Here is a 16,744-nt window from a genome sequence, read left to right as displayed (position 1 = left end):
TTCAATACTTTTGTCTTTCAACCTTCATATAGAATTATAAGTGATTCACCTACTACCATTACAATATTAAAGTATTGTTAATTTATATAAATATTTACCTTTAGCAGTGGGTTTTATCCTTTAATATGTTTTCACATTACTAATTATTGTCCTTTCATTTCAGCTTAAGAACTCCCTCTAACATTTCTTGCAAGGCCAGTGTAGTGGTGATGAACTCCTTCAGCTTTTGTTTGTCTGGGAAACTCTTTATCTCTCCTTCAATTCTGCAGGACAACTTTGTTAGGTAGAGTATCCTTGGTTGGAAGATTTTGTTTTTCTTTCAACACTTTAAATACATCATCCCACTCCCTTTTGGCATGCAAGGTTTCTGCTAAAAAGCCACTGATAATCTTATGGGTGTTCCCTTGTACACAATAAATTGCTTTTGGCTTATTACTATTTAGATTCTTTCTTTGTCTTTAACTTTTGACAATTTAATGTAGCCTGCTGTGAGTCTCTTTGAATTTATAAGATTTGATCTTTTTGGGGCTTCCTCTAACTGGATGTCTGTTTCTTTACTCAGATTAGGGGACTTTTCAGCCATTATTTCTTTGAATACGCTTTCTGTTCCTTTCTCTCTTCTCTTTCTAGGACTTCTGTAGTGAATATATATATAGGTCCATTAGATGGTGTCCCATAAGTCATTTATGCTATCTTCACTCATTTTAATTTTTTCTCTTTTTGTTCTTCTGATTGGATGAATTCCACTGTCCTGTCTTTGAGTTCACTGATCCTTTCTTCTGATTGCTCTAGTGGGCTATTAAACCCCTCAATTGAGTTTTTCGGTTTAATTATGGTATTCTTCAGCTCCATTATTTGTTTGGTACTTTTTTGTTTTCTATTCCTTTATTGATAGTCTCACTTTGTTCATGTACTGCTCTCCTGACTTTGTTGAGCATCTTTATGACCATTATTTTGAACTGTCTATAAAGTAAATCACTTATCTCCATTTCATTAAGATTAATTTCTGGAGGTCTCTATTGTTCTTTTGATTGGAATATATTCCCTTGTTCTTCATTTTCTTTGACTACCTGTGTTGGTTTCTGAGCATTTGATAAAATAGCTACCTTTCCCATCTTGACAGACTGGTTTCATGTAGGAGATGAACCTCATCAATCAGCCTGGCCTGAGCTCTTGGTTGCATCTCAAACCTTTGTGATTGTCCAAACTACTGTCTTTGTTTTTAGTGGCTCCTAGTAGTTGAGGGTGTGCCAAGATCTGTCAGTATGCCAAAGGTATGGGAAATGCTCATATGTCTTTTTAGGCTCCTGGATGACAACTAATTGCCTGCCTCTCCAGCTCCCCAATTCAGGTTAATTGGAAGCTGACTTTCAGGCAGCAGCTGGGAAAGTCAAGATGTTAAATATTCAGACTAGCTCCTATCTGGAAGAAACCAGGATCTGAGTGTTTTTGCTTACTCATTCTCTGTTGAGCCAGTTGGCATAGTTACTGGGTATGCTTACGTGCTCAAACAGAACTACCTCTTTGTTTCACGTGGTCCTGGAAGATCCATAAATGCCAAACCACCTCAGCTCGCTGAGTTAGGTGATTTGAGAATCAGTTCCTAGGGTGGCAGCCTTAAAAGTTGGAGTACTGGATATGTAATGCAAACCCTTCAATCCTTAGGGAGAAGCCAGGAGTTGGGGATTCCCTCTCAATTTGTATGGCACAGTGCCAGGGGTGGGTTTATGGCAAGAATGTGTCTTAGCCTTTCCTATTCATTTCAATGTGGATATTTTCTCAATCACCTGATGTGTAGGAATCACTCAGCTAGTTTCTGGATTTGTCTCAGAGTGAAGTGCTCTCTACATAGTTGTTTATTTGGTGCATCAATGAGAGGAGGGAAATTCAGGAGCTTTCTATGTCACTATCTTAGTGACATATCTCACAATTTTATGATTATGGGCTTGCAATACTTCTTACCATGGTCTAGCAGCTGCTTTCATGATAACTGTCAGAAAATTCTAACTTTTGTTCACCTGTCAAAGGAGGTATAAGCAATATTTCTTTTCATGTTTCTTATGAGATTAAGCAAACATATGAAAATATTATGTACTTAACTAATGGAATATGTTATTGTTCATTTTAAACTTCTTATTATATAATAATATTCACTATAAAAATATTGAAAATACTATAGGCAAAAATCAAGAAAACTGGTAATCACATAGCCCAAATATAAACATTGAAAATATTTTGTAAATGTATAACAATTATCTGTTCATATAGTAGCTTTTACCAGCTCTCCAGGTTTAGATAAACATAGATAGTTACGCAGGCTGAATAAACAAAGAAATATATAATTGTTTCTCTATACTCACTATCTTTTAAAGCAGCATCTTTTTTACAGTCATTATATGCCTTTCTCCCAATTCTTTTATTTGTTAATAAATATATCATTTCATACTCTTCGTATTTCATCAAATCTATCTTGCAAACTCATCATTAAATATAAAGATTTGTAACTAAACAATAACCACATATCTGGGGCCAGGCTGGTGGCACAGTGGTTAAGTTCATGCGTTCCACTTCGGTGGCCCAGGGTTCAGCAGTTCGGATCCTGGGTGTAGACCTACATATCTCTTATCAAGCCATGGTGTGGCAGGTGTTCCACATATAAAGTAGAGGAAGATGGGCACGGATGTTAGCTCATGGCCAGTCTTCCTCAGCAAAACAAGGAGGATTGGTGGTAGATGTTAGCTCGGGGCTAATCTTCCTCCAAAAAAGAAAAACCAAAAAAACCACAAATCTAACATCATAAACAAGAAGCTAGTTTTAAATATCATAGAAGGTTTATCTTGAAATTTTTAGTGAAATATGGAAACCACCCACTATGAAATTCTATGCAGGAGCTAAAAGGATAAAATTGTTTATATTTAATTTGCTTTTATTCTCAGCATCATGAGTTGAAAGCTTAAATAATTAAATTTCAGCTTTTCTTTTTCTTTTTTTGATATAGTTAAAGCTCCAAATTTCCCTCTAAGCACTATTAGCTATATTCTACAAATTTCCAGTTGCTATGGTATGAATGTTTGTGTTCTCCCAAAATTCATATGTTGAAATCCTAACCCCCAAGATGATGTTATTATCAGGTGGCACCTTTTGGAGATAATTAGGTCATGAGAGTGGAATCCTCAAGAATAAGATTATGGCCAGTATAAAAAGGGCTCGAGAGAGATCTCTTGCCCTTTCTGCCATATGAGGTTACAGTTAGAAGACAGCCGTCTGTGAAGCAGGAAGAGCGTCCTCACCACACATCAAATCTGCTGACACCATAATCTTGGACTTCTCAACCTCCAGAAGTATAAGAAATAAATTTATGTTATGTATAAGCCACTCAGTTTATCGGATTTTTGTTATAGCAGCCTGAACAGACTAACATAGATATGACTTTTCAAATTTTTATCAGGCTTTATATATTTTCTAACTGCCACTGTGACTTTGTCATTGACTGCTAAGTTATTTAGAAGTGTGCCTTTTTAATATCCAAATTTTCAAGAGACTAGAGAATACTGTTGGAGTTTTTAAAATTTAGGTTTGTAATCTGTAAAATGAAGTGTTTATGCCATTTCCATTTTGTATAATCATGAATATAATTGGTTTTATGTCTGCCGCATTGCTATCTTCTTCGTTTATTCCTCCTTTCATATTTTTTTCTGGATTAAACAACTTTTTAAATGATTTCTTTTTGTTTTTACAGTATCAACTATTTAACTGTATCTTCTTTTATAATTATTTTATCAGTTAGCCTAGAGATTAAAACATTCACCCTTGATTAATTTAAACATTACTTTCATGTAATGCTTTTACCACTTTTGAAATAACACAAGAATCTTGCAACTCTTGAGTCCCATCAGCCCCTCCAACCTCTTGTGCCACTGTCTTCACATATATTTCTCAATGTTATAAATCCCATAAAATACTATTATTATTGTTCTTTTAAAAAATAAATTTTCATTCATATTTATAAAAGCATTTACCCTTTTTGGTGTCCCTCACTCCTTCCCACAATTTTAATTATTTTATTCTTTCTTGCATAATTTTGTTCCTGCCTGAAGAAATCCCTTTCCTTTTTTTTTTTTGTAGTGCTTGTTTGCTGGAAATATATTTTTCCCAGTTTTTTCTTTGTCTGAAAATATCTTGTTTTGAAGACTATATTTGCTGGCTACAGAATTCTAGGTTGGCATTACTTGCCTTAAACACTTGTAAATATCTCTTTCCATTGTCATCTAGCTTGATACTTTCTTTGTAACATCATCTACCAGTCTTAATTTTGCTCCTTCATAAATATGCTTTTTATCTTTGCTGCTTTTAAGATTTTCTCTTTACCTTTGATTTCCAGAAATTTGACTATGATGTAGTTTTGGTTTTCCTGCTATTTATCTTGTTTGAGATTTACTGAGATTCTTGGATCTGAGGGTTGGTACCTTTCATCACAGGAAAAATTCTTGGCCATTATTATTTTTATTTATCTAAAAATATTGCTTCTGGCCCATTCTCTCTCCTCTCCTCTTGGGGCCCAAATTACATGTGTGTGAGATGTTTCCAGCATATGATACAAATATTTCTTATTCTTTTTTGTTATTCAACTTTTGCTTTTCTATTTTTTAATGTGCATACTTTGCATTCACCTATTTTCAAGTTCAATTAATTTTCTACTCTTATCAGTCATTATTATATGCATCAATAGAGGTCTTAAAATTCATAATGAATATTTTAATTCTAAAATATCCATTTGATTATTTTTATACATTTGAATTCTTATTTTAAATCATCCATTCATCCCATATTTTCCTCATTGTCTTCATAGATAATAAGATACAGAGGCTCTAGATTATGTTATCACTCTCCAAAAAATGTTGCTTTTTTTTTTCTGACAATTGAATACTTTGATATTGCCAAAGCTTGGCTACAGGCTTTACTTGTCTGTTTTAATTTTGCATTTACTGCTGGAGCATGCAATGTGCAGCCTCTGAAGTCTCTGCTCAGCTTTCTAGCCTTCCAGGGAGTCTTTGAAGTTTATCCCTCCATATGCTTAGGGGACTTTTTTACAGATAATTGGGAACCTCTCTATGGCGACTTGTCTCCCAAAATGCCAACTGCTTTGGCAACTTTTAACTCTGATCTCCATTTCCTCTGCCCAGAAAAACTACCATTTTCTGCAAATGTTTTCTTTACCTAGAATGCAGTTTGAAATGCCTTTAAAGAAAAACATGAATTAATTAAATGTGGGCTCACATAAGTGTTTTCCTCCTTTCGCTGCTCTTTGAAGACTGCAAACAAATATTTAACATATTTTGTCTTGCTTTTATAGTTGTTTAGTTTTGGATATGATAAATGTATAATGGTCAAGACTGGAAGTTCTATTTGGTATTACTTTTTTTAAATGCTTTTTTTCATTTACAGAGATAATCATATGAATTTATTCTTTTGTATTATTAAAATGGTGAAAGGCATTTACTAATTTTTTCATGAAAAATAAACCTTGCATCTCCAGAATAAACCCAACTTGATTATAAGTTATTATCCTTTTTATACATTATTGTATTTATTTAGACTATGCAGAGCTATTGGATAGAAATTTCCTTCTCAACTTCTTATATTAAGGTTATGCTCCTATCACATAAGAGTTAAGGAGATGCTTCCTCTCATTTTAATATCTAGAAGAGTTTGTGAAAGATTGGTATTATTTATTCCTTAAAATTTTTTGTATAATTTACAAATGAGGTTCTGTGCCTGGAGTTTTCTTAGAAGGAAGAATTTTAACTGCTGATTCAATATCTTTAATAGACATAGTTTAATTCAGATATCCTTTTCATGTTTGTGACTACTTTGATTAGTTTCTTTTTCTATGGTTTTATCCTATTATCCTATTCACTACATTTTCAATTACTTTTTGAATGAAGTCATTTATAGTGTTCTCTTATTAATTTTATTGATATTCAGGATCTGTAGAGATGGCCCATTCTCATTGTCAATATTAAGAATTTTATTATTTTATTATAAATTCTATTATATAGTACAAAAAGCCAATTTTTGTTTTGGTTTATCCAGTCTTTGTTTATTGTACTTGTTAACATTTTATCAGTTTCTTCTATACATTTGCAATTTTCCTTCTTCTTTGATATTTACTTTGCTATAGTTTTCTTACACTTTTGAATTTAATTTTTATATAATTAATTTTTCCATCTTTGTTTCTATTCTTATGTACTTAAAGTTATAATATTTACTTCCAACCAAGATAGACTAACAAAGTCAATATTTATTCTCATTATGTAAACAAACTCAAAGATATGAAACAATGATTTTAATTAATTGCGTATCAGGTAATAACAGTGAAAGATAGAAAAAATAAATCATGAGATTAGCCCTATTCTTACCCCAACTTACTGCATTGAGAAAGTTAGCAGCACACGGAAAAAGGAACTTGGGTAGAATCTGAAGAAATCCCTACACTGAGGGATCAGAGGTGAGACTCTGGAAAGACCAAGGTGGCTAGAGCTGACAGGGCAGAGTACGGAGAGCAGAGTGCTGCACAGGAAAGAATTCTGGAGATCCACAGTGGACTCCTTTAGAGTATTCAGTCAAGCACTGAGACCATAACCTACACATGACAAAATGACCAGAGACTTTGGAAGGAACCACACAAAAGGATTAGTGATGTCAATACATGGAACTCACATAAGAAAAGGAATAACGGCTGTTCCCACTAACCAGATTGGAAAAAATCTCATATTTATGGCTCATTTGATAGCATACTCATAAAGGACTTGATCAAATAATGAGGAATAATTAGCTCTAGCTTAAATGCTAATCTGGTACCACCCCACAATAATAAAAGCAAGAGTTGAAGGGATAAAACGGTTTCTGGGGCCGGCCCCATAGCATAGTGTTTAAGTTTGGTGTGCTCCACTTTGGTAGCCTGAGTTCATGGGTTTGGATCCTGGGTGTGGACCTACACCACTCATCAGCCAGGCTCTGGCAGCGACCCACATATAAAGTGGAGGAAGACTGGCATAGATGTCAGCTCAGGGCTAATCTTCCTGAAGCAAAAAAAGAGAAAGATTGGCAACAGATGTTAGCTCAGGGCTAATCTTCCTCAGCAAAAAAACAACAGTTTCCAAGTAGCTTAACTGCACCTTAGAACAAATTTCATAAATATTTAAAACCATACATATGTATCCAGCTTCTAAAACTGTGAAATGACAATATATGGCATCAATAAAATAACAAGTATGCAAAGAAGAAAGAAAACATAACCAATAATGGTGAGAAAAATCAGTCAATTGAAACCAACCCAGAATTGATACAGATGTTTGAATTCACAGATAAGGGCACTAAAATAATAATTGTACTTGCATTCCACATATTTAAATGCTAGAGGAAATACTGAAGACGTTAAGTGGAAACACGTTACACATTTTTGTAGAAATCTAAACCAAACTTTTACAGATGGAAACTATAGCATCTGAGATAAAAACTACAAATTATGTAATTAATGTCATATTAGGTATTTCAGAAGAAAAGATTAGTGAACTTGAAAATATAGCTAAAAAACTACACAAGCTGAGATACAGAAAAATAAAAGACAAAAAAATTGAAGAAGAGGAAGAAAAAGAACAGAACAACAGTGTGCTGTAGGACAACTACAAGCAGCCTATATACATGCAACAGGAATACTTAAAAGCAAGGAGAGAGAAGTGGGACAGAAAAAATATTTGAAAAAAATAATAGCTGAAATTTTCTGCTTTTAAAATTGGATGAAAGCAATAAATACAGCAACCCAAAAAGCCCAAAGAAGCCCAAGCACAAGAAACACGACAAAACTACACCAAGGCACATCAAACTCAAATTTCACAAAAGCAGTGATAAAAAGGAAATCTTAAAAGGAGTCAGAGAAAAGACACATTAGGTACTGAAGAACAGAGATAAAGATCATACACTAGAAAGAATGCAAGTCAGAAAGCAGAGGCACAACTTCTTCAAAGTACTGGAAAAACAAAAATAAGAAAGTCAATCTAGAATTATATTCCCAGTAAAAATATCCTTAAAAAATAAAGCCATAGGAAGAAATTTTCAGAAATACAAATGCTGAAAGAAGTGTTCACCAGTAAACTATTAAAAGAAGTCCATCATGCAAAGAAAAGTGACACCAGATTTTCAAAAGGAATCTACACAAAAAATGAAGAGTACCAGAAATGGCAATTATGTGGGTAAATATATGTAAGATATTTTTCTTATTATTTAAATCTCTTTAAAAAGCATTTACTGATTAATCAAACATAACAACTAACTGTTGCTGGGCCCTCTCAGCTGTTGGTGCCCCGAGGAATTGCCTCAGTCACAGAGACCCACCTCAGCTAAGATCACACCATTTGGTGGGGGCAGGGGGGAGAGTGAGAGAACATCCACATCCAGTGACTAATCAGCGTAGAGATAGGAAGTCCTGGACGTTATGGTCTAACATGAGACAGCAGTGACGAACTGTTTTAGACACCATCATGGGGTGAGCTAAAGTTGTTGAGCCTGAATCCAAAACCAATTTCCTACTTTGCCCTGTTGTGTTTCCTTGCCCTCCTTCCCAAAGGTCTTGATCTCATGAGAACTCCCAAACAAACGTCTTGAACACTGAAGTCTGTCTCAGAGCCTTCCTCAAGAATATACAAGGCTGAAGTTCGAATGTTTTCTTCTGACAATGTGTACTTCTCCAGTTCTTTTTTTATCTGTGTCTGTTCTGCTGCCAACCTCACCCAAGGAGTTTTTTCATTTATTTTTTGTCGTATTTTTTAAGCTAAAATTTCTATTTGAATCTTCATTAGAGCTCCCAGTTCTATGCCAAATTTTAAAATCTTGTTGTTTGTAATCATTTTGCACATTAACCTCAGATGATTTCAAATGTTTGATAACACGATTTTTTAAATTTCTTGTGCTTCTGATTAAATTTTCTGATTTTCCTTTTGCTCTCACTTAAATCTTATGTACTGTATGATGGATTACCTTTGAGTGAGTACTAGATATTTTATTTTAAAATTATAGAGATTATCTAAAGTTCTATTTGGTGATCACTTCTGCTTCTGAAATTCAGCTAGGCTAGGGGCACTAGCAAACCCAAATCGCCTTGATCTAATCATGGGCAGATGGCTTGCACTGAGCTTCATGCACTCTGACTCCTAATAATTTGTAGTCATTTGGAGTCCCCATCAAATTCCTGGGGCTGTTTAGCAGGGTCTCTCTTCCTCAATGAACCTCAATCTGCAATTCTCACCCTCGGAACCCTGTGAGACCTGTGAATCCTTCTTAGTCTTTCAGCCTCTCAGAGGGTATCTGTGGAATCAGCAAATGTTTTGAGAAGAAAATCAACATTCTTGCGGGTTTTATCTCTCTGGTCTTCCCCTATTCCTCTGTCTTGGCACTGTGGATCCTCAACACTTTGGGATCACCTTGATGCCTTCAAACATAATTTTTTTTGTCCAACTTTTCTAGTTGTTCTCAGTAGTATGGTTAATTTGAAGCAAGCAATTCCAGCACTGCCAGAAGCAGAACACCTGGATCAGATACATTAATAAACCCTACGGAGAGAGAAACCAGTACAGATATATTTATGAAGAAACTAGAATAGAAATATCCACAGCTAAGGCTTAGATAAAATAAGACTTTAGTTGAGCATGAACATATATTTAGAACAGAATCTCTGAGGGGCTCCAGTCTTACGGCCCGCATGTTGGGGAGTATAGAGCATTATTTTTACTCAGGCTAAAACTGGAGGACTATTCTGAAGAATCTGAGACCTGCGTGCAAAGGGACAGGATGTCAGACATAGTGAGTTGAATTTTGTATTCCAAAAAGATATATCCAAGTCCTAACTCCCAGTACCTGTGAAAGTGACCTTATTTGGTAATAGAGTCTTTGCAGATGTAATTAATTAAAGATCTCAAGATGAGATCATCCTGGATTTCAGTTGGGTCCTAAATCCAATGACCAGTATTCTTATAAGAAAAAGAAGAGGGGGATTTGTGACATAGACACAGGGGAGAAGGCCATGTGAAGCTGGAGGCAGAGATTAGAATCATGCTGCCTCAAGTCAAGTAATGCCTGGAGCCACCGGAAGCTGGAAGAAGCAAGGAAGGATTTGTCTCTAGAGACTTGGGAGGAAGCGTGGCCCTGCTGACACCTTGATTCTGACCTCCAGAACTGTAAGAGAATAAATGTCTGCAGTTTTGAGCCATCAGGTTTGTAGTGATTGGTTATGGCAGCCCTAGGAAATCAATACACTGCATGTGGGACCTCGTGCTTCAGTGTAGCTACCAGCTTCTCTACGTATTTCTTAAAGTGATCCGTTCTACCTGCCTGCTCTTTCTCTCTGCACCCTAAAGTTAACGTTGCCAGTTAATACAACACACCAAAATAGTCAAAACTCTCATTCAACTCTAAGGAGACAATAAAGAAACCATGCATATTTTTATATTTAATATCTGTTTTTTAAGACTTCCAGAAAAAGAGAACAGAGAACATGTAGATACATAAATTGTTAAAGAAAAAAGCATTTGAACTGAAGAAAGACACAAATCTTCAGATCGAAAGGGACTAATATGGACCTAACAGTACTAAAAAATACCCATATATAACTCATAAAACTTCAGAAAAGTAAGAAAATATGAGATGATACAAAATCTTTAGCCTTCTCAGCAGCAAGCCCAAATGTTAAAAACAGAAATGGAATTGTGAAAAATCTGAAGGAGGGGCTGGCCCAGTGGTGTAGCAGTTAAATTCACGTGCTCCACCTTGGTGGCCTGGGATGTGCCAGTTCTGATCCCAGGCACGGACCTACGTATTGCCTATCAAGTCATGCTGTGGCAAGTGTCCCACATATAAAATAGAGGAAGATGGGCACAGATGTTAGCTCAGGGCTAATCTTTCTCAAAAAAAATAAATAAATAAAAAATGTGAGGGAAAATAATTTTCAACTGAAAAAATTCTACCACTTAACAAAACTATCAGTCAAAAGTAAGAGAAAAATAAAGACATTTTTAGATATATTTGGACCCAAAAAACTTATGTTTTTTAACATTATTATTTATAAAAATAGTTGAGAATTCCATTTAGTATAATGAAAAATCTAGAAATACAAGAAAGAAAAACAAGGGATCTTCAAAAGTGCAGATTCATTAGATATGTGTAGTAAAATAATGTTTTATCATAATAGGCACAAACATGCCTAGAAAACAATCTAGCTAAGTTAGGGTATTTAACAATTGTATGATTAAATGACAGGCAACAGAAGTCAGTCATCTGACATCTCTTTCACAAGAAAAAAAGAAAGAGTCCATTAAAAATTCAGAGGAAATATTTTTCTTAAGAAAAACATGGTCTTTGGTAGCATGATTTTGATAAGTTGAATGGAATGTTGAGAGATTAAAATTCATTTGACCTTGATGTTTGAAATATTTTCTTTCAATTGCTTTTTTCTCCATAGTTGCAATTATAATATTTGGTTCTTCAGTGAATAACAGTTATAAAAGAATAAAATTATAAAATCTATTTACTAGATTTCAAGTATTCAGAACCAAGCAGACAACGTCCAGAAGACCTAGCTGGAGATATAAAGAGAGGTCTGGAGGGGAATGTATGGACACTAATACCGTCTCGGAAAGGTAACAGGTCAAACGACGATATCTGAAGCAGATGGATAAAGAATTAGGGTTTAAATATAGTTTTTAAAATTGTAAATATAACCACCAGCAACAAAAACAAAAACATCATACACTGACAGTCTTCAGCTGCTGCCCTCTTAGAGACATCATCATGACTAATGAAATAATATGTGTGAAACAATTCTGAAATAATGACTAATACATAAATTACTGTCCACATCTACGTTTTTACTGTTTCTGATTTCATCATTTTGTAAATGTTAGTGCACCTGTTTCTTGATGGCTTGTTTAACTTAAACTCATCACCTGTTTGACTTCATGATAAGTATATGTGCCACTGACTGCTCATCAATGTTGACTTTGTCTTAACATGCAGCTTCGTTTAGTAAAAGAGGTGGAAAAGTGATCTGGTTAAGTGCACAGCCTCTGTAGTAAGATTGCCTACATGAATCCTTGCTCTATTCACTTAGTAGCTTTCGTCTTTAGGAAAGTTGCTGTGCCTTATTTCTTTAACTCTAGGAAGTGTTAAGTGAGTTAACAGGTAAAGCACTTTGAAGACTGCCTGGCATATATTAAGCGCTATATGAGTATTATCATTACTATAATTCTTGTTACCTGACTAAATCTTCCTTTTTCTATCCCAGAAAACCAATCTTAAATTATAATATTTGTGTAGTCACTGTAATTTTTGATATTGGCATTAGCAAATGGCTATAATTTGGTGGCATAACTAAGACACTAGCAATGAAGATATCTGACTCAAACTCTAGTTCCACTACTGGAAACAAGGGCATAATATTAGGAAACTCATGTACCCTATTTGGTCCTTCAGCTTTAACAGAAAAAAAAATTGGGTAATAGTACCTGTCCTGACTGTTCCATAGGAATATAATATAGATCAAAAGTGATTCTAAAATAAATCTCATTTGTGGCATGGCAAAGCAAAATAATTTGAGGAGTATCTAACAAATCCAGGTATTTGAGTCACAACTTGATGATTATAAATGACTGTATAAGAGAGAGCAGATTTCTATAGACAGGGAGTATAGACCAGGAATCATAATGCATGGTCTCCAAACCCAACCATTCTATTTACATATTGTGTAAACATGCGCAGGACGAATAACCACTATGACCTCAATATCCTGAAGTGTAAACAGGGGATAAATTTACTTACCCACCTCTGTTAGAAGGCACTGAGAGTCATACCATATTAGATAATAAACTGAAATCGTTCTTTTACTAAAACATATTAAACCAATAAAAGTTGCTTTCCTGAATTTGATCAGTTTTCATTGGACAGTTAGATATGGATGGATCCATGTACAAATGGTGTTATTTCTGCTTCTGGGATATATAAAGTGTCATTAGCTAATGGCACGATATAAACGTATGTAACCATATACAGAAACAAATATCACACATAGAAACGTGTACGGACATACATAAAGACCAACAACACATTGGATTATTTTTCAACTTTAATAGTATTAATTTACTAAAGATGCAGGGCAGTTTTATTGTGCCTATTTATTTCTGTCAACCAGCTGTCTTTAATATTCTGACTGTCAAGGAAATTTATTTATCTGACTAAAAAGCTGATGCTTTGGAAACTTTAGTCAAGGGTGTCATTGCAATGCTACATGACCATAATAGTTTTTTTTTATTTCTTCCTTCATTTCTTTTTTTTCCCATGCCTTTGATCAAACTAGGTAAAGCACATTGCATAGGGATTGATGGTTCCATCAAATTACCATATTTCAAGAAGGTACATATTATTGTCTGAATGTTTGTGCCCTTCCAAAATTCATATGTTAAAATCTTAATGCCCAAGGTGGTGGGCTTGGTGGGTGGAAGTTTTGGGAGGTGCTTAAGTCAATAAGGTGGAGCCCTAATGAATGGGATTGGTGCCTTATAAAAGAGGCTCCAGAGAGAACTCTAGCTCTTTCTACCACATGAGGACACAGTGAAAATTCATCAGCTCTAAATCAGGAAGAGGGCCCTCACCAAAACGCAACCATGCTGGTGCCTTGATCTCAGATTTCCCAGCCTCCAGAACTATGAGAAATAAACTTAAGCTGTTTATAAACTACACAATCTGTAGTATTTTGTTATAGAAGCCCAAATGGACTAAGACAGTACATAACAGAAATCAAAGAAGTAAATTTGTCTTCACACTAATAAACAATGTGCAGATATGAAGATAACATTTCCCGGAAATCAAATGTGGATCTCTACAAACTATTAAGAAAGTAAACATTTCAAGTTTTTGCTTCCTTAAAGTGTTTCTAAACCCTGAAAGTAAATGTATATATGATGTAGGGCACCAAAATAATAGTATACACTCTTCAATGTAATTTAATCTAATAATTACAGGAGAGATGTATGCATATAGCAAAAACTGATAAGTACATTTAATGTAGATATAAGTACACACATATATTTGCGTTTTCTTTAGTAAATAAATATTTAAAATTTTTACTAAATAAATCTTTAAAATTTTTTGAGATATGATTTCTGGACACTATATGAATATATTTGTTGTCAAAAGTTAGAAACCATGAAAAATCAAGCAAAAATAGAAAATATTAATTTTTCTCAGTAGTCTAGAACATGGATTGGCAAACTATAGCCCACAGGCTACCAGTAAAGTCTTATTGGAATATATTCATGTATATTTGTTTATGCCTCATTTATGGGTTTTGTCACACCCAGAAGGGCAGAATTGAGTAGTTACAAGAGAGATATTATGTCCCACAAGTATAAAATAATTACTATCTAACCCTTTAAGAGAAACTTTCAGACTTCTGTTCTAGATGAAGTCACACATGTGATTTCAAAGATTGTACACACCCACACAAACAACACATTCACCAATAAGAGCATTTCAAATACAAGATAAAAATATTTCTTTAAAATAAAAAATATCTTCCCCCTTCCGGCCATGCTTAAAAAAAAATAAGAGACTAGAAGGGTGAGATACAGCTGAGAAGGAAAAAGAGCTAGATTTACTTGGCTTGGTGGAACCAAGAGATTATCACAATGGGAAATTTATGTCAAGGAAGAATGAACTCCCTGATAAAATAGAGAATTTTATGTGTGAAAATGAATTTGGTGACTTTCATAGTATTTATGAATGTCTTCTGCTTATATTTTCATAGATTAAATCCAGGAAGAAGAAATCTAACAGAGAAAGAACACAACCATAAATAGTGGCTCAAAAATTCACAGATATAAACTCTCAAAAAAGAAATGTTTCATATATATAGATTCTTTCATTAAAGAAAAAGTATCCAACAGAAAGTGTGACAAAGGCATGAGGATAATCTTGGAATTCCTTCCACCTGGCATTGGACCTAGCATCAAGGGAAGCTACGGAAGGCTTCAGCGCAAAGCTACTGCAGTGAGGCAGAAATGGTTTACTATTTATTCCTAGTGATTCACCTTGATAGCATTTTCTACAGGGAACGTGCTGGGCTAATTGGAGGCACTCAGGATCAACACTGGAACTCAGGTCTTTACATACTGAGAGACTTACTGAAACAACAAGGGTGGATTCCTCAGAAACGACCTTTCCAGTTCCACATCCATAAAGCTAAAGCTGTAGATGTAGAAGAATTTTTGAATAGAGTTGAGAGAATGTCTTTTTTAACTGAACAACTATTAGCACTTACAAATTCATGGAAAAAGAACTTTTATACACACACACGTACATATGCATACATGTATACATGCTCACATATGTATATGAGTATATATGTATACATATACATTCGCATACATATATACATATCCAGATATATCCCTTAAAGCATAGCTTTGTGTTCATATCTATCTATGGACTCCACTGGTTAATTTAATATTTATTTAATTTTTAATTCACTTCAAGCTCTCTACTAAAATTTAAGAACACATTGGTAATTGAAATAGTAATTGTCCCTCCTTTCATGGAGTTTATATTCTACTGAAAGAGAGAAAAATTTAAAAATAATCCTACATACATATACTTTTGCTGTGTTTGTTGTGTTATCACAGAAAAGTAAGGGTCAGGAGAATCGGACTTAAATTAAAACTTTACGGACTTTTTCACAAAGGAAATTATATTTAAAAGTGAGCTCTGAAGAAGGTAGACTCAGACTTAAAGGACTTCCTGGTGGTTTCAAGTAGGTGCCCAGTGGCTGTATGTATATGGCTAGATGTTAATTACCACCTAGGAAGCTAGTGTTGACCAGCTTCTAGCAATAGGAAAATGTGTGGAGGGCTAGAAGCTATGAGAAATAGATAACAAATACTCTGGAGAGCAAAACTATAAGATATTTTTGACAAGCTAAGTAACAAAGTATTAGTATTTAGTAATTAGTAATAAAGTATTTAGAACATGAAAAAGTTTAACAGGGATAAAGGTAATGTTTTGCATATGAGTTCAAAATAAATTTACAGTAGCAAAGATGGGTTTAGAAATCCCATGGGGTATGAAGACAGAGGTTTGGTCAACATCAGTAGTGCCATGTGACTCCAAAGAAAATGAGAAAGGAGAGAAAGGAAGAAAAAGAAAGAGAAAAAGCAAACCACACAAAACTGAATTAATAAGGCAGGCAATAATTATTATTATTATTATCAAGAATCAAGAATCAATGCTAAGCCATTTAGAAAGATTCAGGGCAATTTTGTTGTGTTTTGTTTAAATCTTAGTTCATAAAGTTCTGATTATAATGGAGAATAGAAAGTAATGTGTCCATGAACCTCACTACACCTTGGTTTCCTCACACTATGTAATGAGAATAACAGTATATCTCACATAACAGTTTAAGTACGTTAAGTAAAGTGAGTGAGCTACTGTATATATGTATCTTCAGCACAGTATCTGGCACATGAAAATATCTAACTACATTACAAGTATTTCTGTAACTCTTTACATGTACTAGCTCACTGATTCTCACAAAAATCTATGGAATAGGTATTATGATCATCTACCTTTTATATATGAGAAAGCCAAAGCATAACGAGATTAAGTAGCTTGTCAAATCACACAGCAAGGAAGTAGTATTGCCTAG

The 16,744-nt window shown here is 34.4% G+C and overlaps 1 long non-coding RNA gene across 5 annotated transcripts in view; it reads left to right on the top strand.

Annotated features, from left to right (window-relative positions):
* The window catches only part of LOC103549915 (uncharacterized), a 92,111-nt gene extending 75,616 nt beyond the window's left edge, over positions 1–16,495 (top strand). For all 5 annotated transcript variants that reach the window (XR_011528839.1, XR_011528840.1, XR_011528842.1 and 2 more), the window contains 2 exons: positions 11,586–11,690; positions 14,852–16,495. This is a non-coding gene — a long non-coding RNA (uncharacterized lncRNA). The remainder of the gene's footprint in view (positions 1–11,585; positions 11,691–14,851) is intronic.
* The last annotated feature ends 249 nt before the right edge of the window (positions 16,496–16,744 follow it).

The sequence above is a fragment of the Equus przewalskii genome, chromosome 17 (genome assembly GCF_037783145.1).
Source record: "Equus przewalskii isolate Varuska chromosome 17, EquPr2, whole genome shotgun sequence".
Lineage (NCBI taxonomy): Eukaryota > Metazoa > Chordata > Mammalia > Perissodactyla > Equidae > Equus > Equus przewalskii.
The sequence above is the reverse complement of the archived record's forward strand: the minus strand, read 5'-3'. Positions and strand labels throughout refer to the sequence as shown.